The 23,645-nt window shown below is 42.1% G+C and overlaps 1 protein-coding gene across 6 annotated transcripts in view; it reads left to right on the plus strand.

Moving 5' to 3' along the window:
- The window catches only part of SIRT5 (sirtuin 5), a 60,368-nt gene that overhangs the window by 7,002 nt on the left and 29,721 nt on the right, over positions 1 to 23,645 (plus strand). The window contains exon 2 of one of the 6 annotated variants that reach the window (XM_077770115.1): positions 3,306 to 3,385. The exons of 2 other annotated variants lie outside the window; for them this stretch is intronic. The gene's annotated coding sequence lies outside the window, so the exon portion shown is untranslated. Of the gene's footprint in view, positions 1 to 3,305; positions 3,386 to 22,228; positions 22,444 to 22,587; positions 22,677 to 22,829; positions 22,898 to 23,645 lie in introns of those variants that run through there. 3 more of the 6 variants (XM_077770112.1, XM_077770113.1, XM_077770116.1) reach the window with 3 other exon arrangements.

Genomic DNA, 23,645 nt, shown 5'->3' on the forward strand with positions numbered 1-23,645 from the left:
CCATTCATCTATTGAAGGACACTTGGGTTTCTTCCATATCTTGGCTATTGTAAATAATGCTACAATCCCATAGAGGCGCATATATCTTTTTGAATTAGTGTTTTCCTTTTCCTTGGGTAAATACCTAGTAGTGAAATTACTGGGTCATATGATATTTCTATTTTTAATTTTTTGAGGAACCTCCATAATGTTTTCCACAGAGCACACCAATTTTCATTGCCACCAACAGGGCACACGTGTTCCTTTTTCTCCACATCTTTGCCAACTCTTGCTATCTCTTGTCTTTTTGATATTGCCATTCTGATAGGTGTAAAGCGATCTTTCATTGTGGTTTTCATTTGCATTTCCCTGATGATTAGTGATGTTGAGCGTCTTTTCATGTATCTGTTGGCCATCTGTATGTCTTCTTTGGAAAAATGTCCATTCATGTCCTCTCCCCAGTTTTTAATTGGATCATTTAGGGTTTTTTGGTGTTGGGTTGTATAAGTTCTTTATCTATCTTGGATACTAACCCCTTATTGGATATATATCATTTACAAACATATCCCATTCAGTAGGTTGCCTTTTTGTTTTGTTGAATATTTCCTCCACTGTTCAAAAGCTTTCTATTTTGGTATAGTGCAACAAGTTTAATTTTGCCTTTGTCTCCCTTGCCTGAGGAGACATATCTAGAAAAATGTTTCTATGGCTGATGTCAAATAAATTACCATTACTGTTTTCTTTGAGGAGTTTTATGGTTTCAGAACTCACAATTAAGTCGTTAATAATCCATTTCGAGCTTATTTTTGTGTTCAGTGTTAAAAAGTGGTCCAGTTTCATTCTTTTGGGTGTGTCTTCCAGTTTTCCCAATAGTATTTGTTAAAAGAGACTGTCCTTTTTCCATTGTATGGAAAAAGAACAGTCTTTTTTTCCTTTGTCAAAGATTAATTGACTATCTAATCATGGATTTATTTCTGAATCCTCTATTTTGTTCTATTGATCTATGTGTCTCTTTTTTGTGCCTGTACCATACTGTTTTAATTACTATAGCTTTGAAATAGATCTTGAAAGCTGGGCTTGTGATACCTTGAGCTTTGTTCTTTTTCAAGATTGCTTTGGCTATTTGATGTCTTTTTTGGTTCCATACATGTTTTAGGGTTATTTGTTCTCTATCTCTGAAAAATGCTGTTGGTATTTCGATAGGGATTGCATTAAATCTGTAGATTGCTTTGAGTAGTTTGGATGTTTTAACAATACAGTTTCTTCCAGTTCATGAGCATGGAATACCTTTCCATTTGTTTGTTTCTTCAATTTCTTTCACCAGTGTTTTATAGTTTTTGGAGTATAGGCCTTTCACCTCCTTGGTTAAGTTTATTCTTAGGGTTTTTTTTTTGTGTGTGTGTGTGCATGTGCAATTGTAAATGGGATTGTTTTCTTATTTTCGCTTTCTGCTACTTTATTTTTAGTGTACAGAAATACCACAGATTCCTATATATTAATTTTGTGTCCTGTAACTTTACCAAATTCATTTATCGTTCTAATAGGTTTTTTTGGTGCAGTCTTTAGGGTTTTTTTATATATAGAATCATGTCATCAGCAAATAGTGAAAGTTTGACTTCTTCCTTATCGATTCAGGTGCCTTTTCTTTCTTGTGCTTGTCTGATTGCTGTGGCTAGGACTTCCAGCACTATGTTGAATAAAAGTGGTAAGAGTGGACATCCTTAATCCCTAATAAATTTTAGAGCAGAAAAAAATGAAATAGAGATTGAAAAAAATCTGTAATAGAGCAATGAAACCAGGAGCTTGAAAAAAGATAAACAAAGTTGATAAACCAACCTTTAGCTAGACTTCATTAGAGAGAGAGAGAGAGAGAACTTAATAAATAAAATCAAAACCAGATAAAGATGCCACAAGAAAAGAAAACTACAGGACAACATCTCTAACATAAATGGGAAAATCCTCAAACTGTTATTAGCAAGCCGCATTCATCAATACATTAAAAAATTCTTTACCACAATCGAGTGGGATTTATTCCATGGATGCAAAGGTGGTTTGATATTCACAAATCAATTAACCTGATACATCACGTTAATAAGTGAAGGTATTAAAAAAAAAACATGATCATCTCAACTCAATAGAGGCAGAAAAAGCATTTGACAAAATACAGCATCTGTTGATAAAAACTCTCAACAGAGTAGATTTAGAGGGAACATACCTCAACATGATAAAGACCATACATGAAAAATCCACAGCTAAGATCATATTCCATGGTGAGAAACTGAGAGCTTTTCTTCTAAGAAAATGGAATGCTTTTAAGGAGTTTTACATGTAGAGAATCACTGATGTTCAAATAGGCCCCTTTTTCCATACGTTCATTAGCAATAAAAGTTATTATGGAAAAAATAATCTGTTGGTTTTTTTAGAAAAAATTTTATAGTAAGTGGTTTGAGTTTAATTTTGCATTATAAGTAATCAGGTCATTTTTTTCTCATTTATTTCTTGGCCAAATATAAAATTCGTTTTATGAATTTCTTTTAATCTAGTTATCCACTGGGGCTTTCGTGTTTTCCCAACCAATTTCAATGAGTAATTAGGTGGCAAATATTTTGTCATATGTTACAGTGTCCGTATTGTCCTCAGGTTGCTGTTTTCCTTTAATGTTTGATTACTTCTTTCATAACATTCGAAAATGTGTATTTAAACCGCTTGGTGTTTTCATTGTGACATCCTCCATTCAGAGTTCAGATACGCCCTCCTCTTTCCTCCAGGAGTAACCTGTGTTTAACACTCCCGAGAGATTTCTCAGTAGTATTTATAAAAATAATACACAAACAAATACCCTTTCTCAACCCCAGCTTTACTGAAACAATTGATTGCTGTAAGCTACGGGTCTGAATCCACCCAGAACCGATTTGTGCAAGCCAGCCCGGGGCTCCTCCGATCCCCTTGGCAAGCCATCCTGGTATTTAACAGCCCTCATTATGTGATGTTGAAAATTCTCCATTACAGCTAATTTGAAACTCTTCTGCCATGCAGATCCACTTGCCTTTGTTTCATTCTGGGCAGAGACGGAACAGCTAGGCATTGTTCCCCAGGCGATTATTTCTCGTGGGTAACACTCCCCCAGTGCATGGTGGGCTCTCAATAAATATTTCGTGATTAAAGTTGATATTGAAAAATCTAATTGGATCTATTCTCAGGCTTTCTTCCTCAAAGTTGAATAAGCTAACAACTTTGCTTTTTGTTTTTTGATTTTGTTTTTGTTTTTGTTTTTGTTACCCTTTGGATCATCTCCATGTCTCTAACTTATTTCCGGGAACTGCCAGTCATCTTGAAGCATAGAGTCCAAGTTGGGATGAGAAGTCTGTATCCTTCAGCCACCCCTGCCTCAGCACTTTCCCAGGGTGTGAGTATCCAGCTTGTCCCCTGCCCCTTGCAACCCCCCCCCCACCAACCCAGAGATGGTGTGGAAGACCATTACGAGGGGTGTTCTCTCTGGAATAGATACAGACTGAGATGAAACCATAAAGGCAGTGGAAAGGGAGCTGGCTGGGATAGAATTGAGTGCTCAGGGCCAGGGGTACCAGGCTTAAGTAAATACCTAAGGGGCTCACAAGCTGATACTGGATTGAAGATTCATCAGTTTCAACCAAAACAAATTGTCAAAGGTAGTGACACGAGAGGCTATATTATAGTCAACAGATAGATTTATATGTATTATATGTAACTCTCAAAATGATTAAGAGAATTCTTTTTCTGAGAACCGTTTACATTCCCTAGCCTTTAAAATGCCCTCAGGAAAAAAACAGACTAATAAAAACGATCCAGCTATAAGCCGTATTTCTGTGTCACCTTATATCTGAGTAATCTGCTGGCAGAGGACATCGTTATTACTTTGGAATGAAGGAGTTGCAGCCTGGAAAAGGAATGAGCCTCAATGGACACTTGTTTTGCCTTTGTACGTGGTTTGAGTTTTGCATCATCAGAAGTTTCTCTTTCCAATGTTTCACAACCTTAATTGTTACTAAAATGGAATTGACAGAGAATGACGTCAGGACTCGGATGCTATGTAGAAGCCTCATTCATGGGTGAAAGCCATTCTGTAAAAAAGGAACCATTCTGTTTTGTTTTACTTAGTTGGCTTAAAGAGAAATATATTTCCCATCCCCCCCCATTCACTTCCAGTTTAATTCGTTGTCAGAGAAGGAGTTAATGGCCCAATTAAATGCTCCGCCATCACCTTCACTGGATGCTAAATAGAGTCCCCAAAAGAGAGAATCTCCAACTTACAATGAATCTTCACTTACACTTAAGTGAAACTTTTGTTTCACTTAACAGGCTCTGTTCCTATCTGCTCTGTGTCACATAACCATATGTTTGCCTTCTCTAGGACATTGCTTTATGCTGCCCCAGACCTTAGACGGTTAGTTGGTGCCATGAAGATAGAATGCAAGAGTGAACAAAGGAGTTGATTCAGGCAGGAACTTCTCTACTCAGATTACAGAATATTCCATTTTCTTAGATTCTCCCATTAAATCACTATTGCCTAATTATAGGGTTCTCTGGAAGCCAAAGGAAACTGACTTTGAAATCCCTTCCAGAGCTTTTTCTCAGCCTGGCTAAGGAGCCTAAGAAGGGACATTGGAAGACAAGCACTATTCTCACGCTAAAGCCCCGAGGTAGCCACATTGGCTAGGGTTCCTTCTAGTATTTTTAACATTTCCTTGCTCGAAGTGTCCTACAAAAAAGGTGTAGTGTTTCTGCCACCTGTATTTTAAACTGACTCTACTATTAAGAAAAGAATAAAGGAACATTAGCTACCAACTGCTTTTAAGAGATGGCTACTACATTAAGCTGATGGCCACTACATTAAAAATTCTTTCTTTTTAATATCCATTTTAGTGACCTTGGGTCTAAATCACCTCTTCCATTAATCCCTCAGAAGGTCGTTTTTAGAACATGAGTGTGAATATATAAAACACAGGGAGAAATATCTCAAGTGACAGCTTTAGTGTCTGTGGTTAAAGCAATGAACTGGATTGATTTAGAAGTCTCATTGCGGCAAGATTATTGACCCTTCCCCGGCCAGCGCTTGCCTGAGCCAAGCTTTGAAACAAACCAGCTCAGCACTTAATCAATCCTTCTCTTTCCTTTGACTTTAAAAGTGGCCTTGATCAAGAGCAGCCATCTTCCAATGCATGCTACCCTGTTGGCATTTTCTTTTTCTATTAAATTATACAATCCCAGGTTTGACAGTGCCTCGCCCCGACCTTGGGCCCGCCACTTACCCTCTATATCCAGGTGGCCGCACTGAAAACAGAAGATGTTAACATTGACCTGAAGATTCAGCGACAGATAAGTTATTAATGATTTGCAAGCACTTAGATCCTATAAAGCTCATAAAAATCCCTCCTGCGATAATGTCACATAAGGGAGGCAAGATAAGAATCACCATAGTGGAAACGAACCACTTAGGTACCATTTTGGCGATCAGTGAAATTAAGCAATGGAGGATCCTTTTCTACCCAAAGGATTTTGCCAAAGTAGGTGAACATTTGCAAGCCCACCCTCTAGTTATTTTCCTGTGTTTGTAGTGTAACAATCTGATGTGATTCAAAGCTGTCCTTATATGTCAAAAAGCTTGGGGTGGTGCGCCTGGGTGGCTTAGTCGGTTAAGCGTCCGACTTTCGCTTAGGTCATGATCTTGCGGTTCGTGGGTTCGAGCCCCGCGTTGGGCTCTGTGCTGACTGCCAGCTCAGAGCCTGGAGGCTATTTCAGAGTCTGTGTCTCCCTCTCTCTCTGACCCTCCCCTGCTCACGCTGTCTCTCTCTCTCTCTCTCTCCTAGAAATAAATAAAAACATGAAAAAAAAAAAAAGCTTGGGGTGTCCTCATTACTTTTGGCCTTCCTTGACCTAGAAAATAGAAAGCAAAGCTTGTGTTACTAAAATGTTCACAGAAAATGCTAACAGGTTCTGGGTGCATAAGGGTCTGTCTAGAAACTGTGTTGGAGTATGTGGAAGAGATAGGAAAGTGGATGTGAACCGTGTCAACCATCTTAGTGTTTTGGAAAATGTATAGGGGCTTCATCATCATGTGAAGCATTTCTAGATCAAAAGAGGCCAGTTTAAGACAATACTTAAAAAACTATTTTTAATGTTTATTTATTATTTGAGAGACAGGCAGAGCACAAGCTGGGGAGGGGCAGAGAGAGAGGAAGACACAGAATCTGAAGCAGCCTCCAGGCTTCAAGCCATTCCACCCAGAGCCTGATGCTGGGCTCAAACCCACAGACTGTGAGATCATGACCTGAGTGAAGTCAGACGCTTCACCAACTGAGCCTCCCAGGGGCCCCAACGATACTTTGAAGAGACGGTGCTTGTTGTTGGGTGGACATTGTCCTTCTCCTTGGCTGCTCAGCACGTGTACCCCTTTCCAATATTGGGAAATTCTCCCATTTTAGGAATATTGGTGGGAGGCAGAGTCCGCTTTCCACGCTAGAAAGTGAAAATGCAAGATACCTGCTTTCCCAGAGCACAGCCATGGCACAAAATCCTTCCAGACAGAGACACCTGTTCCGGACTTTGAAAACAGAACTAGTGATGCAAAGAAAGGGCCAGAAGAACTCTAGGAGACAGCGTCAAAGGATGCGGGAGCCCACCTCCTTGGGCAGCAGAGGGACTTGTGCATTGCAGCATCGGGTTCCGGAAGGAGCAGTCTGCGGGTCAAGTTCAGACGTGGTCCCAGCTTCAGACGAGTTCTTTCTACAGAAGTTCTACACTGGGCTTTTGGGCATTGCTCCTGGCTGGAGGGCCCAGACCTGGTCTCAGGGATGCCGTGAGATACCCTGTACCCTTTCGTTGTTAGTAACTGGTTAAAATGAGAAAATACTCATATTTTGCGTATGTGTTTGTTTTTGTACAAACATGCACAAACGCTTTATCTTCCCACCCTCCACACTTCTTGGTACAACCTCCTTACCATAACATTCATACCCTGTGGCTGAACAACGTGACGGGTTTTAGTGAATTTATAGTGCTCTATAACCACCATATCGTCATGCTTTTGTTCGTTTTAGTATGTAGTTCTAGGAATTCTGACACATGTATGGATTTGTTTAAGCACCCCCTCCCCCGCCACAATCAGTTTTCATCACCCCAGAGGACCCCCTCTGGCTACTATAGTTTCTACCTTCACCACGCCTAGACCTTGGCAACCACTGATCTGCTCTCCACCTTTAGAACTCTTTTCTAGAATGTCATATAAATGGAATTCTACAGCATGTAGTCTTTTACATCTTTGCATAATGCTTTTGAAAGTCGCCCAAGTTGCTGAGTGTCAGCAGTACAGCTAGATCAGTTGGTTTATCCATTCACCTTTTGATGGGCATTTGCGTTGTTTCTGGGGCTTCTTGGTGGTGGGAGAGAAATAGCCTTTTATGTTTTAAAGATCTTTTTTTATGTATTAAAATATATTTTTTACTTTGGAATAAGCATAACTTATTTAAAAAACTATACAAAGAATGGATTTTCTCGAAACTATTTGTGAGCAGTAGATAATCTGAGGTCCCATTATCCACCCATTATACTTAAGTATTTTCTATACACAAGAACATTCTCCTACATAACCACAGTACAACAGTCAAAGTCAGTAAATCCGCCTTGATACGTCACTACCACCTAATTCCCAGAGTCATTCCAGTGTATTCAGTTGACCCTAGAGTGGATTGTTTAGCAAAAGTATCCAGGTTACAATCACATGGAGTATTTAGCTCTCATGGTTCTTGAGTCTGTGTCTACCGTCTGAAAGAGTTCCCCAGTCTTTTCAGAGGCTTTCATGACCTTGACACTTTCATAATTAACAGTCTAGTTCTTCTGTAGATTATCCTCCAAACTGATCTGACTGGTGTTTCCTCAAGATTAGATTAAGCTTATCATTTTTGGAAATGATTGTATCCTATAATTTCTGTTTGTCTCATTACTGATGATATTCACTTTGATCCCTTGATTAGGTGGAAAATACCAGGTTTGACAAATACTTTGTGGGGTGGTATTTGGATACGGTCTAGGTATCCTGTTCTATATCACACACACACACACACACACACACATACACACACACACACACACACACACACGATGCGTATAAAATAAATGCGTACATTTAAATATACATACCATGTGTCTATGTTCCCATGGCTTCCTGTTTTATTTAAAAACTTTTAGTTATTAGTTCTGTGTCCTTCTAATGTCCCCATCAATCTTGGGGCATGGTCTTGCTTTCTGGAATTACAAAATGTCCCAAGATCACCTTCCTCTTTCCTTGTGCCAAATGCATCAACTGATACTGGATATTGCTGCTCCCAGTTTTTCAGCGAACAGAACTAGGGGAAATATGTCTGGATATGCACGTATACATATACACACTTATATTATATCTTTCATCTATCGTCATCATCATTTCTTGGAGCTTTTATATATCTTAGATATTAATTCCTTATTGCCCATATGATCTGCAAATTTTTGTTCTCATTCCATAGGCTGTCATTCTGTTTTGTAAATGGTTTCCTTTGCTGCACAGAAGCTTCTTTGTTTGATGGAGTCTCACTTGTTTATTTGTGCTTTTGTTGCCTTAGCTTTCTTGTGTCAAATGCCAAAACCAATGTCAAGAAGCCTACCACCTAAGTTTTCTTTTAGGAGTTTTGTGATTTCAAGCCTTATCTTCAAGTCGTTAATCCAGTGTGAGTTGATTGGTGTGCGTCGTGTAAGATTGGGGTCCAGTAGCATTCTTTTGCACGTGGCTATCCAGTTTTCCAGCACCATTTCTTGAAAAGACTGTCCTTTCCCCTTGTAGATGTGTGACTCTTTTGTTACACACAATTGGCCACATATGTGTGAGTTTATCAGTGGGCTCTCTACTCCATTCCATTGGTCTATGTATCTGTTTTTATGCCAGTGCCATACTGTTTTGATTACTATAGCTTTGTCATAGAGACTGAAGTCGGGAAGTGTGCTCCAGGTTTGTTCTTTTTTCTCCAAATGGCTTTGGCTATTTTGGGGTCTTTTGTGGTTTCACGTGAATTTTAGGATTGTTCTATTTCTGTAAAAAATGTTATTTTGATAGGGCTTGCATTGTTTGTGTAAATTGCTTTGGCTTTGAGTAGATGGACATTTTCAACAATATAAATTCTTCCAATTCATGGGCATAAAATATCCTTCCATTTAGTTGTGGCTTCCTCAGTTTCTTTCATCAGTGTACAGATCTTTCACTTCCTTGGTTAAATTTATTCCTAGGTATTTTATTCCTTTGAAGGCAATAGTCAATGGTACTATTTTCTTAATTCCTCTTTTTATTAATTTTTAATGTATAGAAATGCAACTGAGTTTTGTATATTGATTTTTGTATCCTACAACTTACCTGAATTCTTTTATCAAAATTTTTAATGGAGTCTTTAGGGTCTTCTGTATATAGTATCATCTTATCTGTAAATAGAGACAGGTTTACTTCTTTTGTTCTGATTTCAGTGGCTTTTCTTTTTCTTGCCTGATTGTTCTGGCTAAGACTTCTAGCACCATGTTGAATAAAAGTGGCTTTCGTGGGTGTCCCTGTCTCGTTCCTGACCTTAGAGGAAAAGCTTTCACTTTTCACTGGTGAGTATGATGTTAGCTGTGGCTTGTCATATATGACCTTTACTATGTTGGGACATGTTCCCTCTGTACCCACTTTATTGAGAGTTTTAGCATGAATAGACATTGAATTTTGTCAAATGCTTTTTCTGCATTTATTGAGATGATCATATGATTGTATCCTTTATTTTGTTACTGTGGTGCATCACACTGATTGATTTGTGGATCTTGAACCATCCCTGTGGCCTTGGAATAAACCCCACTTGATCATGGCATATGATCCTTTTAATGTGTCATTGAATTCAGTGTGCTAATACTTGTTTTGAGACTTTTGCAGTTATGTTCATTAGGGATGTTGGCCAGTAGTTTTCTTTTCCTCTGGTGTCCTTGTCTGATTTTGGTATCAGTGTAATGCCGGCCTCATAAAATGAGTTTGGGGGTATTCCCTCCTCTTCTATATTTGGGAAGCATTTGAAAAGGATTGATAGTAAGTCTTTAAATGCTTGGTAGAATGCACCAGTGAATGTATCCATCTGGTCCTAACCTTTTGTATGTTGGGAGGTGTTGTGTTTTTTTTAAATGTTTATTTATTTATTTATTGAGAGAGAGAGCATGCTGAGAAGGGTAGAGCGGTCAGCACAGAGCCTGACATGGGGCTTAAACTCACGATCTGTGAGATCATGACCCGAGCTGAAAACAAGAGTTGGACATTTAACCGACTGACTCACCCAGATGCCTCATTTGTTGGCAGGTTTCTAATTACTAATTCAATCTCCTTACCAGTAATTGGTCTGTTCAGATTTTGTATTTCTTTTTTTTTTTTTTAAGTTTTTATCTATTTTTAAACTAATCTTTACCCAATGTGGGGCTCGAATCTACAACTCGGAGACCAAGTTACACACTCCACCAAGTGGGCAACCCAGGCAACCCAGATTTTGTATATCTTGATGATTCAGTCTTAATACATTGTGTGTTTTTAGGAATTTATTTGTTTCTTCTAGGTTGTCCAATTTGTTGATGTGTAATTGTTCATAGTAGTTGATCCTTTCTATTTCTGTGTTATCATTCATAATATCTCCTTTTTCATTTATGATTTTATTTGCATCCCCTCTCATCTTGGTCAATCTGGCCAAAAGTTTGTCTATTTTGTTTATCTATTCAAAAAGCCAGCTCTAAGTTTCATTGATCTTTTCTATTGTCTTTTTAATCTCTATTTCATTTATTTTTTCTCTGATGTATGGTATTTCCTTCCTTCTACTAACTTTGGGATTTGTTTGTTCTTCTTCTACCTCCTTCAGGTATAAAGTTAGGTTGTTTATTTGAGATCTTTCTTGTTTCTTAATATAGGCATTCATTGCTATGAACTACCTACCCCAACCCTGGCCCCAGAACTACTTTTACTGCATCCCCTGAATTTTGGTGTGTTGTGTTTCCAGTTTCCTTTGTCTTGAGATTTTTTTTAATGTCTCTTTTTATTTTCCCTTTGATCCATGGGTTGTTTAAAAGCATGTTGCTTGATCACCATGTATTTGTGAATTTTCCAGTTTTCTTCTTATAACGGATTTCTAGTTTCATACTACTGTGGTCAGAAAAAAAGCTTGGTATGATTTCAGTCTTCTAACATTTATTAAGACTTGTTTTGTGGCCCACTGTAAGATCTATCATGGAGAATGTTCCATGTACACTTGAGAAGAATGTGTGTTTTGTTGATTTTGAATGGAATGTTTGATATATGCCTGTTAAGTCCATCTGGTCTAACTTGTCATTTAAATCTGATGCTTCCTTACTGATTTTCTGTCTGGATGAAGAAAGCAAGGTATTAAAGTCCCCCGTTATTATTGTTTTGATGTCTATTTCTCCCTTTAGGTCGGTTAGTATTTGATTTATATATTTAGACGCTTCTATATTGGGTGCATCAATATACAAATGTTATATCCTCTAGTTGGATATAACACCTTTATCATTATTTAATGCCTTTCTTCATCTCCTATTACAGTCTTTGGTTTAAGTTCTGCTTTGTCTGATGTGGATATAGCTGCTCCAGCTTTCTTTCAGCTTCCATTTGCATGGAACATCTTTTTCCATCCCTTCACTTTCAGTCTATATGTGTCCTTAAAGCTGAAGTGGGTCTCTTATAGGTAGCATACAGATGGATCCCATTTATTTTTACCCATTCAGCCACACTGTGTCTTTTGATTGGGGAATTTAGTCCACTTACACTTAAAGTAATTGTTGAGGGGCACCTGAGTAGCTCAGTTGGTTGAGCATCTGACCCTTCATCTCAGCTTGGGTCTTGATCATGGAGTAATGAGTTCAAACCTCACATTGGGCATGGAGCCTATTTAAAAAAAGAGAGAGAGAAAAGAAATTGTTGATAGGTATGGACTTATTACTATTTTGCTAAGTGTTTTCTGACTGTTCCTTTCCTTTGTTCCTTTCTTCTTCTCATGCTATCCTCCTTTGTGAGTTGATGCTTTTCTGTAGTGGTATGCTTAGATTCCTTCCTCTTTCTCTTTGGCGTATCTGCTGTAGATTTTTGCTTTGTGGTTGCCAGAGGCTTACATAAAGCAACTTATATTTATAACAGTCTATTTTAAGTGAATAACAACTTGTCCAAATGAATTCTAGAGCTCTACATTTTTTAATTCTCTTCCTTCCCATGTTTTGTTTTTCATGTCACAATTTACATCTCTTTATCTTGCTAATCATTAACAAATCATTGTAGTTATATTTATCTAACATCTTTTTAAAGAAAATATGTTTTTCTAATTAAACTAGCCAGAATTGGCTCCTGTGGCTCGCAATGAAGTACCAGACCACTATTCTTCTGTAACTGGAATGTCCCCAGACCTCACCAACTGAGGGTACAAATAAGGTCACTTTACTATTTAGACACTTATTTTGTTAGTCAAATGGCCCACACTTTATATCTATAGTATCCCAGTATTGTTGTTTTTTCCCAAGTATTTGTCTTCCTTTTTATAATTTTTTGAAAAATGTTTATTTATTTATTTTGAGAGAGAAAGAGCCAGTGGATCAAGGGAGGTGCAGAGAGACGGGGAGAGAATCTCCAGCAGGCTCCACACTGTCAGCGCAGATCCCAGTGAGGGGCTTAAACCTACTAACCGTGAGATCATGACCCGAGCCGAAACCAAGAGGCAGAAGCTTAACCAACTGAGCCACCCGGGTGCTCCTTGTCTTCCTTTTTACATTTAAATGAATCTCCAAGCTCCTATGTGCCACTGCCCATTTCAGCAAGATGATCAGCCCCACCCACCACTTCATGGTCTACTTGGTTCATCGTTCACACGTCATTTCTCCCATGTAATGGGTAATCACGTGTGAATACCACTCTCCTTGGCTTCTGTTCTTCGAGGCCCCCAGAGAGACCCTTAGCCCCAGGCATTACAGAGTTTCATGAGCTGAATGCTTTCATCTTACACAAACTCTTTCCTCTTTAAACCTCCTAGGATGTCAAGGGGCCTGGGCTGAGGCAGGCTCATGTAACGGTCACTCTGTTCTACCTGAAAGCACTGCCCTCCGCCAAACCTTAATCCTGTTCCTGAGGCTGGTCCAGGATGCCTGACTTTATCTTTCCTTAGAACGAATTCACTCTCAGAGGCTCTGTATTTTTGCTCTTTCTTCTTTTGAGCTCCCATTCCCCTGCCGGTTCACCAGATGACTTTCTTGGTGGTACATTCTACTTTCTACCACAGGCATCCATTATGGAGCAAATGAGCAAGCTCAAAGGCCCCTGCACCTGGGTGAAGTCTGGACGCATGATAAGTCTCAAGAGTGGCCATTACTTTCTTCTTATCTTATGCCTAATTCTCCTTCTCTGTTCCCCCCAAACATCAGACGAACTCCTCTTTAACCCTGACTAGTTGAGCCCCTTGTCCCCTGCCTTAGAGATACCCAGCTGAGCTCAGAGGTTCAGAGGCTGCCTCTCACCCAATCCCTAGTGGCACTGTTATTTCTCTTGATTTGGGCCCTTCCCACCTCTGTCATTACCAGGTATAATACTTGTCTAGATTTATGTAACAAGTTAACCCAAAACATAGTGGCTTAAAATAAACATCCATTGTCCCACAGTTTCTGTAGTTCAAGAATACAGGAACGGGGGTGCCTGGGTGGCTCAGTCGATTGAGTGTCCGACTTTGGCTCAGGTCATGATCTCATGGTTCGTGGGTTTGAGCCCTGCGTCGGGCTCTGTGCTGACATCTAGCTCAGAGCCTGGAGCCTGCTTTGGATTTTGTGTCTTCCTCTCTCTCTGACCCTCCCCTGCTCATGCTGTCTCTCTCTCTCTCTCTGAAATAAATAAAACACATTTAAAAAATTAAAAAAAAAAAAAAGAATACAGGAGCGGCTTAACATGAAGTTCTACAAGCCCCGGTCAAGCCTTCACGTGACAGCAGCCCCAGCGGACATGTTAGCCAGGAGGTCAGAGCCAGAACTACACAACTAAGCTGCTCCCAAATCCTCAAGCTCCAGAAGCTGTGGGATAATAAGCGCTTCTTGTAAAATTGACCCTTTTCAAGTGAACCGTTTTAGGGATTTTGACAAATACATGTAGTCGTATCATCCCCACTACAACGGAGATCTAGAGAATTTCTCTCTCCCCAAAATGTTCTCATGCCTCTTTATAATCAATCTCTTACGCCACCCCAGTCCCTTGGCAACTGATCTAATTTTTATGCCGACAGTTTTGCCTTTTACTGGAATATGATCGCAATAGAACCAAACAGTAAGTAGCCTTTGAGGCTGGCTTTTTTCATTTAACATAATGCGTTTGAGATTCATCTCCATTGTTACCTGTGTTGTTCATTTACTCTTCTTTATTGCTGAGTACTGTCTCCTTGTAAGTCTGCACCACAATTCTTTCATCCATTCACAGTTGATGGCTATGTGGGTTGTTTCCAGATTTTGGTAATTAAGAAGACAGCTGCTGTAGGGGTGCCTGGGTGGCTCAGTTGGTTGAGCGTCTGGCTCTTGATTTCAGCTCAGGTCATGATCTCACAGTTCGTGGGTTGGAGCCTCGCGTCAGGCTCTGTGCTGACAGCTTGGAGCCTGGAGCCTGCTTTGGATTCTGTGTCTCTCTCTGCCCCTCCCCCACTGGTGCTCTGTCTCTCAAAAATAAATACACATTAAAAAATTTTTAAGACTACAGCTGCTGTAAACATTAGCTTCGAGATGTTTCTGTGGACATATTTTCCATTTCTCTCGAAATACCCGGGAGTGAGATTGCTGGATCAAAATGGATCACAGATCCAAATGTAAAACCCAAACCTATTAACTTTCCACGGCAACATTTGTAACGCTGAAAATGTTTTCTTATCCGTGGCATTCAGTACAATAGCCAGTAGCCCCATGTGGCTATTACACACTTGAAATGTGACTGATGTGACTAAGCCACTGAATTGTTCATTTTACTTCATTAGATTTTAATTAATTTAAATTTAAATTTGACATTTGACTAGAGGCTACCGTAGAAGCCAATGCACTTCCAGAAGGAAACGTACAAAAGCATCTTTGTGATTTTGGCTGAGGCAAGGATTACTTAGGGCACAAGTCATAAGTCACAGAAATTTGTGGACAAGTTGGACTTCACATCAAAATGGAAATACCTCTGCTCCTTGAAAAACGTGGTTAAGAAAATGAAAGGATGAGCGGCAGAGAAAATACTTGCAAAACAAATACCTGGCTAAGCAAGGTCACAACATAATAAGAAAACAACCTAATTTTTTACAACAGGCAAAATATTTGAATGGACACTTCGCCAAAACCAAAGTAGGTAGCAAATAAGTACGCAGAGGATGCTCCGTGTGGTTATTCATTAGAGAAATGGAAATCGCCACCATGTGATAGCACCTTCCGCCTAATAGGATGCCTTTGAAACGACTGACAATACAAAGGACAGAAGAGACTGTGGAGTAATTAGTCCCTCACGTCCTGCTGGAATGTGCGGATATTTAAAAAATAATCAAGAGGGGTGCCTGGGTGGCTTAGTCGGTTAAGCGTCCGACTTTCACTTAGGTCATGATTTCACGGTTCGTGGGTTCGAGCCCCGCGTCGGGCTCTGTGCTGACTGCCAGCTCAGAGCCTGGAGCCTGTTTCAGAGTCTGTGTCTCCCTCTCTCTCTGACCCTCCCCTGCTCACGCTGTCTCTCTCTCTCCTAGAAATTAAAAAAAAAAATTAAAAAAATAATCAAGAGCTCTTTCTACTGGAGTTTGATCAATTGTATCTCTAAGGCAACTTCATAAATGTCAGCCATGGATTCCTTAACGTCCAAGGGCAAGTGCCTCGGTTTGCTCTGCGCTCAGCCTCCTCCTGTAGATCTGCATGCTGTACCCCTTGCATGCGCTGAACTCCAGGAGGGGCGTTTCGGTTGCTCTTTTTGGTGAGAAACATAATTTCTGGTTTGGAGTTGCAGCTAAAAACAAAACCAGATCAGCCTTCCACTGGGCAGGAACAAGGCCACTATGACTTTCTTAGAGAACACACATTGCACCTGTGTTGGGGGAAGCGGCTGCTTATAATAACTTTCTCTCTACTGGTAGGTAAACAACGACAGTACCTCTCAAACTTTGAAGTTTCTAGAAATCAACCCAGGGATCTTCTTACAATGCAGATTCTGACTGAGACGTTTCTGCATTTCTAACAAGTTCCCAGGTATTGTTGACGCAGCTGTTCCCAGAACCATACCTGCCTTCCGTAAAGCGAAATTCAGAATCTGATTAGTGTTTTGTTTCCTACCTTTCCAAGAGGGTTGGGGTGCTCTACATCTTTCAAGGAGGCTGATGAAACAGTATCAGTAAAGGGGTGAATAGCCAGTAATAACGACTTGGATATTCTTTCAGACTACAATCTAGACGGCGATTCCATAAATTAGTTCTGAAAATGAGTAAAGTAATAGCAATTGGGCAACTGTTTATTGGGTGTGACTGTACACCAGGCACTGTGTTAAAGCCCCTGTAGACATTATTTCACTTACTCCTCACAAGAATCCAGTAAGAAGGGGCATTGTTAGCCACATCTAAAAGGTAAAAAATCAGGGGCGCCAGAGTGGCTCAGTCGGTTAAGCGTCCGACTTCGGCTCAGGTCATGATCTCACAGTTCGTGGATTCGAGCCCCGCATCGGGCTCTGTGCTGACACGTAGCTCAGAGCCAGGAGCCTGTTTCGGATTCTGTGTCTCCCTCTCTCTCCGACCCTCCCCTGCTCATGCTGTCTCTCTCTCTCTATCTCAAAAATAAATAAAATATTTAAAAAACCCCACTATAAATAAATAAATAAAAAAATAAAAGGCAAAAAATCTGAGGCTCAAGATGTTAAAACAGAAGCTATGGACACTGGATTCTGAAGCCCTGTAGAATTACCTACAACAAACTTACATATATATGCCAGTGATGATCACAGACTGGGTGGAACAAGTGATCAAAATGTTCATAAAATAAATAGATGCAAACTATATAACAAAATGGACGAGCGTGTCAGATTACATGGAGACCACAGGACCTTTTCTGTTTGTTTCTGGAGGATGTCTTTGGTTCCCACCAATCTAGTTAATCTAGACGTATGGTAGGTAGAGGTGGTTTCCCTTGACTTGCCTCACCATCTCATATTGAGCTTGTTGAACACTCTGATGGAAGGTTATTACAAAATGCTTCACACTCCTAGAGAGAATGTTAACTTTTATAATAAGTACCCAGCACAGTTATTTACTGGGGCTCAAAAAAATTAAATAAATAAAAGCAGATTCTAAATTTTAGTGCTTAACGTTTTGGAGAAGGGCCGAGGGCAAAAGATACAACACAGTGTATGTTTGATGGCAGAATTTTATTATTTGATCCGTGCCTAGTTATTTCTGCTGGTATTGTTAGTTTTTACCCAATTGCTCTGATTGAAGTCTGATTGGCCAGTGTTTGGCACATAACTGATAAATGAATAAGTGGATGGATGGATGGATGGATGCATCAGTGGATGGATGGATGAGATGAAGCTTGGGATGGTCAGACCTGCTCGGCTGATCTGAAGTGGTAGAATATTGGACACTTCCTTTTTATTCCCACGTCCCTTTGCTTTTGACCCCCTAATGTCCTGGTATTTCTTTTGTTGGATTCTTCGTGTAAAGAGGAATTTTTGAAATGAGAGGACTTTTTGAATGGTTAACTCCAGTAATTTAATTTCAAGATAAAATAGGAATAATTTAACAAGAAATGTGGAAAATCTATATATGAAGAAAAGTTTAAGGGCTCCTGAGAGATTTAAAAGAAGCCTTGAATAAATGAAAAGGTATATACCTTTGTTTTAATTGAAGTTTAGTTGACTTGCAATATTATATTAGTTTCAGGGGCTAACATAGTGATTCAACAATTATGTGCATTTTGAAATGTTCATCACGATTAGTCTAATTACCATCTGTCACTGTGGACAATTATTACAATATTATTGACTATATTCCTTATGCTTTAGCTTTCATCCCCATGGCTTATTTTATAACTAATTGGATGTTTGTACCTTTCAACCCCTTTACCCATTTTAGACCTCTCTACCCCACCCTCGGAAACCACCAGTTTGTTCTCTGTATTTATGAGTCTGTTTCTGGTTTTTGTTTTGTTTTGTTTTGTTTTTTCCCTTTAAAAATTTTAATGGCCAGGAAATGATATAGAATAACTGCCAAGTCACATAAATTAACGTTTTAAAGTTTATGATCCTGGAAAGAACACTCTATCGGTCAATGCAAACCGCATGGGAGTGTCATCAGTGGTTGTCTGGACACGTGACTGAGTGCAGGCCATGGACCCATCTTTACGTGGTCCAGGAAACATGGCGGCTGGCTTCAGCTCTCCTTCCACCTCAGGGGTGAGCTCTGCTCTTGGTCTTGAGATTCTCTGGGAAAGGTTGATCTGTTTTCACGTAGGTGACCTTTGACAGCTCTTTCAGGTCAGGTCACACCCAGCCCCGTTTGCCCCGCACACACTCGTCAAACTTGGCCTGCTGTTTGCGACACCAACAGAGTTAACCACAGGCTGGAATAATCAATGCAAGTTTAAGCTTCTTATTTTTATCGATTTTTTATTTTTTTAACTTTTTAAAATGTTTATTTACTTTTGAGAGAGAGAGAGAGAGAGAGCAGGGCAGAAGCAGAGAGGGGGAGACACAGAACCCGAAGCAGGCTCCAGGCTCCGAGCTGTCAGCGCAGAGCTCCAGCTCATAAACCGGGAGATCATGACTTGAGCTGAAGTCCCAGGCTTAACGGACTGAGCCACCCAGGTACCCAGGAAGGTGCTGCTTTGAATGAAAGTCCATCGGACAAAGGTCTAGAGTTCAGGGTGATGAAGGGTTCTCATCACCGGCTTGCAGGATGCAATGCACATCTTTTCCCTCTTGGCGCCTGTGATTGTTGATTCTTCCCTACTGGACACTCTTTGTTGGGGCCTGAAAATGACAGTTCTTCCTGTAATTGACGTTGGGTGGTAAGGGTTCCTCTTCTATCCTCTGGACTTTAGTGAAGTTTCCCTTTATTAATTATCACAGGCATTAAGAACAAGGGCACTGACTCCCCTCCCCCTCTCCATCCAACCACTAAAAGATTGTGCCCTCGTTGTTCCAAATTGCTGTCTGATATAACCGTTTCCTCATCACCTGGCTTCCCTCACCACAGAGCATGCAAACCCCTGCACCCCTCATTTCCTGTCTCCCACCACTCACAGCTCAGGTTTTTTTGGTGTGTGTTAATTTTATTTCTTGAGTGTGAGCTGCGTGCACTGTTGCTATATCCTATGCAGCCGTATTGTATGCAGACGGACCGCCTGTGTGTCAGAAGTGAAAGCTGCAGACCCTGGATGCTGTGTGTGCGGGGATCCCTCGCAGGGCAAGGTTGTTCTTCGTGCTAACTACCCCCCGGGGTCTCATGCTGAAACCGGAAGGACTTGAGGAGCTATGCAGAGATGCCCTTGCTCTCTTGCCAAGATGCATGGGGGTGGATGCAGGGATGAGTGTTACATTGGTGTGTTATTGTGGAAACAGACTAGAGTTGGGAAATGTATAATCTGGTGGGGCTGGGGTTTTGCACAATTTCTGAATTGTTTTGCAGTCTTGATGTCTATTTTCTTATTGTTCTCCCTTAGTATAAAGTCCTTAGTCACTTTTAGCTTTCTCCTGAGTATGTCAAAATCAGTCAATCAATGAAGGACAGGTCTAGATGTTGACATCCACGTTTACATTTTTTAAAATGTTTTATTTATTTCTGAGAGAGAGACAGCGTGAGCAGGGGAGGGTCAGAGAGAGAGGGAGATATAGAATCTAAAGCAGGCTCCAGGCTCTGAGCTGTCAGCATAGAGCCCAACGCGGGGCTCAAACCCACGAACCGTGAAATCATGACCTGAGCCGAAGTCGGACGCTTAACCGACTGAGCCACCCAGGCGCCCCGCCATGTTTACATTTGTACCAGAGCTTAAAGAAGACGGTCCACCCCAAATGGACAGCATGGGAATTAGCAAAGTGAGCGACTCTGANGATTCCTTTTTTTTTCTAAAATGTTTATTCAGTTTGAGGTGGAGGTGGAGAGATAGAGAGGGCTCATATACTCTAGGGATGGGGCAGAAAGAGAAAATCCCAAGCAGGCTCCACACTGTCAGCGCAAAGCCCAACTTGGGGCTCAGTCTCACAAACTGAGCCACCCAGGTCCCCCCTTGATTTCAGCTCTGTTTATGATCTCACAGCACAGAGCCTCCTTGGGATTCTTTCTCCCTCTCTCTCTGCCCCTCCCCTGCTCACGCCTGCGTGTTCTCTTTCTCTCTCTCAAAATACACAAACATAAAAAAAAAAAAGAGTGTGTGTGTGTGGGGATTTTCTTCCCAGAGGGAAAGTTTGGCATGTCTGAATTTCACTAAAGGGAGGAGGCAATAGATACCACTTCCCAGTGTATGGTCTCCTAAACTCTTATATCACCTCCTTCATTTTGCCAGGAAAACCTCTATAAATAGGTAGTTACTGATAATCTGCTTTCGCTTGTTTATTTTTGGTGTGTTTTGTGCTGCTAGGGACTCATAAACAACATGAAAGAAAAAAAAGTAATTTACTTCTTCATTTTGGTAAAGATAGCCAAGCCATTATCCTCTCAGTTCTAGGCTTTTCTTCCGTGAGGTTGTTCATTTATTCACGTGACATACATTAAGTGATTTAATAAATTGAGTATCCACTATCAGGCACCGTGAGGGGCCGGAAGTACAATTGTGAGCAAATAAAGACAACAAAGGTCACCTTCAGGGAAGCTTGCAGCCTGGGGGAGAGAAAATGGAATCCAATAAACAGCAATACATTTGAAACCTTGAGTGGGATCGTTGATGTAGTGCCGTAAGGGCCTGGATCAGGAACGAGGGGTCTCTCACAATGCCGGGGAGAGTGGGGATCAGAGAAAGCTTCCTTGAGGAAGTTACAACTGATGGGAGACGGGATGGTTGACAGGAGTTACTCTTGAGAGAATAGGGAAAGAACATTCCGGGAAGAGGGCACGGTCTTTGTTTTGAAAGAACAAGCCCATCGAGAAATCCAGCTGGAGTTGCTTGCAAGATGGAAAGGAAGGTACTTGCTGATGCTTCAGGAGGGAGTCAGCTCTTCCAGGCCTGGAAGAAGGAGTGGGGTGGGGGGGTGGGGGTGGGGAGGGTTGCTGCAGGGTGTGGACTCCTGGACCTCGATGGAATGCCACGCATCAGAGGTGGGTGAACACGTGGGCCTTGGAAGCATGGAACTTTGCAGTGAGGGTCCCTGGGCCTCCCCAGCTGCCTGCACCCCAGTGTCTGAATGAAGGGAAGGATGACCCCTCCAGGGCTAATCTCACACTCACACAAAACAGTGGAACGACACAGTAATGACAGACGGTATATGCGGTAGCCGGCACCTTTGTGTCTGCAGCTAAAGCACTTAGGTTCAATTTCTAGCTCCGTCAACGGCTTTTCTGCCTTGGGCATTACTTCCCTGGGCTTCAGTTTCCCCACCTGTAAAGTGGGGATAAGAGCATCTATCTTATCAAGCGGTGGGGAAGATTTAAACTGGTTAATGCTGGGCGCCTGGGTGCCTCAGTGGCTTAAGCGTCCCGGCTCCTGGTTTCGGCTCGGATCACGATCTCACGGGTCGTGAGGTCAAGCCCTGTGACCGGTTCTGCCCTTGGCAGCACCGAGCCTGCTTGGAGTTCTCTCTCTTCCTCTCTCTCTGCCCCTCCCCTGAATTCTCACGCTCTCAAAAGAAATAAACTTAAAAAAAAAAAAACTGGATAAGGTATGTTAAGTTCTTACAATAAGTCACAAAGTAAGTGCCACATACACATCCGGGACTTCTGGGGGGGAGGGGAGGAGGGAATAGTTGGATGTGAGACCCTCCCCCTCCTCCAATACCCTTGAACTCCTTAAGCCCCCGGGGGCTGCAACAGCCTACAGGGGCAAGAGAGGTTTCCAAAGTGGGCTGAATTTCCAGCCTAACTAGGAAGTGGTTGAGGTCTGGGACCAGAAACAAATGTTAAGGTACCATTTTTTTGCACCCAGGTTCTCAGACCACTTCCCGTTCGGATCCCCGGGCACGCCCGGAAGCCAGTCTGCTGCAGGGAAGGAAGCGGGCGGTGAGCCTGAATCCAACGGAAGAAAGATGAGTCAGGGAAAGCAGACGCGTGCAGCCACCTGGGGCACCGACTCCTAGAGACCCTCACGCCATTCCCTTGGGCCACCCGGGCAAAGCTCTCTGTGGTCGTTGCCTGGGCACCCAGCTGACCGTGTCTGGAAAACAGCGGTGCCCACCACTTGAACTGCTCTGTCCTGAAGCTGTGTGATCCGGCAGGACGAGAGCAGGTAGTAACCCACGACACCTCGGGGAAGCTCACAAAGACGCAGCAAGCCACTGCCCCCTGCCCCTCCGCGGGCGCGCAAAGCAACCTTCGCTGGAGGACAGACAGGCACAGGGGTGGCCCCAGCAGCCAGGCTGGGTCTCNGAGCCCGGTGTGCGCACAGCCCGCGGGCAGCTGCCGCCCGACAGCCGAGGGAGGGGGCAGGAAGCGAGGTTCAAAGTCACGCGGCCGGAGCAGGTGGGCCTGGCGGGCAGCCCTGCAGGGGGAGCCGCAGGAGGGCTCCCAGTGGAGCCAGTGTGGCCACAGCGGCAGTCCGGGTCGCGGATTATGGTGGCCCTGGCCCGGGCTGGGGGTGTGAGATGTGAAAGGGAGAGGTCAGGTTCAAGGAGAAGATGCCTTAAGGCTTTGCGGGGAGAAGGTGTGGGGAAGGTTCTGGAGCTCAGGCGTGGCTGTGTGAGGTGGGAGCGCCTGTTGGACCTTGAGGGGTGGGGGGGATGGGAGACCCAGACACGTAGGAGGAAAATCTGGGAGGTGTGGTGCCTGGAAACCAGAAGAAGCACATGTTTCCTGTAGAAGTGATCAAATGGGTCAGAGGCTGGACGTGGCCAAGTAGGAGGCTCTAGATGACCACTGGGTTTAGCAAGGTGGATGGAGGTCGCTCATGGCCTTGACAAGAGCCGTTCGTAGAGGGGAGAGGGCATAAGTGTGCTCGTGGGGACTGGTACATTGCACTTAACTCCTAGGGTTTCCAGAAGTATTCACTTGTGTAAGTTTTTGCAGTTCCTTTGCAATATACGTCTGTATTTTAAATCAGTGTTTTTCTCTTGAGTTCCTGACGTATCCTTTCATTTATTGTATTTTTCAGAATTGAAAAATACACAGGCAGCATAGAGACATTTTTCTTTTATTCTAATTCAGTAGGTGATTTCCAAAGTCTGGTTAAATGGGACCATCATTCACCCAGAGTAATGTTAGTGTTTGGGGAGCCAGTCCTGCACCCAGAAAGTTCCCAATGACTGATGAATGAGTTTATTTCTCCCCTGTGGTCTGTCTGCCCACCCTAAAGATAAAAGGCAGAGTAATTGAGTTCTCTATTCTCTGACTCCTTACAGTGGTGGCCCGTGCTGCTTGGAAGAATTTGCTTTTACACTTGAACAAGGTCGTATGCTTGTAGGTTAGAGCCACTGCTCACGTCCCCACACCCCC

The sequence above is a fragment of the Crocuta crocuta genome, unplaced genomic scaffold, assembly GCF_008692635.1.
Source record: "Crocuta crocuta isolate KB4526 unplaced genomic scaffold, BGI_CrCroc_1.0 scaffold24, whole genome shotgun sequence".
NCBI classification, from domain to species: domain Eukaryota; kingdom Metazoa; phylum Chordata; class Mammalia; order Carnivora; family Hyaenidae; genus Crocuta; species Crocuta crocuta.